Here is a 982-nt window from a genome sequence, read left to right on the forward strand (position 1 = left end):
AGCTCCATAAGAGATCAGTCGGATTGAAATACCGATTTCAAAAGTAAAGATTTTAATCTAAAATTTAATTTAAAATACTTTTTTAAAAATCTTATTACGATTATTTTTGATGAAATTATTCTATCTTGAAATTAAAGGATCATTTAGAATTAGCTTTCTAAATGATGAAAAAGGTCAAAATCAATTACGTATCTCTGCGAAAAATGATTGCAAAACAATATTTGAAATAAGCGTTTTAAAGCTTAAAGCTAACTTTCGAAGGCTTCAAATCATTTTGCATGCAAAAACTTTATTACAAGTCTTTATTTAATTTTTTATTCAACATTGAAGCAAAAATTATCATTTTGCTTCAACATTCAATAACTTAGTGAAAAAAAAATCGTACAACACTCAATAAAAAAGCAAATTGAAGATAAAGATTCACTCTTTCGAAAGCTGTAAATTCCATTTGTGCGCAATTTTTAATTGACGCCGTGGAACTTCGCAAATTTTGTAAAAAATTTTGAGAACTTTTGCATCTTCATTTATGTTTGTGTAACTCTACATAATAATATCAGTGCGACCGTTTTTTTAAAGTACTGACTTCGAAAGTAGAGAGCTTTCAAGCTTTAAAAGGCTCTTTTAAACATCTCGCTACGACGATTTTTCACTGAATTATTGCTATTTGAAAATATTGAAAATTTGCGCAAAAATTTAGTGGCCCATTTTTTTTGCGTTTAAATGTATATGTATACAGAGTTGGGAAAGTTATATTTTATAAGTTACTTATTATAAATTACCTTTTGTTTAGATTACCTTATATGTGTTGGTAATAGAAACTGAGTACAAAAAGTAATACGAAATTGGAACAAATTATGAAAATTAATATAAAAAATAACCCCTGTAAAAAATAAAATATACCCAATCTTATTGTACTCTGTTTCTGTAATGAGAAGTAACTTATATGATAACTTGTAAAGTAACTCTCGACAATATATATATA

At 26.3% G+C, this 982-nt stretch overlaps 1 protein-coding gene across 1 annotated transcript in view; it reads right to left on the minus strand.

Moving 5' to 3' along the window:
* The window catches only part of LOC108690291 (myosin regulatory light chain 2), a 7,460-nt gene that overhangs the window by 1,767 nt on the left and 4,711 nt on the right, over positions 1-982 (minus strand). The window lies entirely within an intron of this gene.

Source organism: Atta colombica, unplaced genomic scaffold (genome assembly GCF_001594045.1).
Source record: "Atta colombica isolate Treedump-2 unplaced genomic scaffold, Acol1.0 scaffold302, whole genome shotgun sequence".
NCBI lineage: Eukaryota > Metazoa > Arthropoda > Insecta > Hymenoptera > Formicidae > Atta > Atta colombica.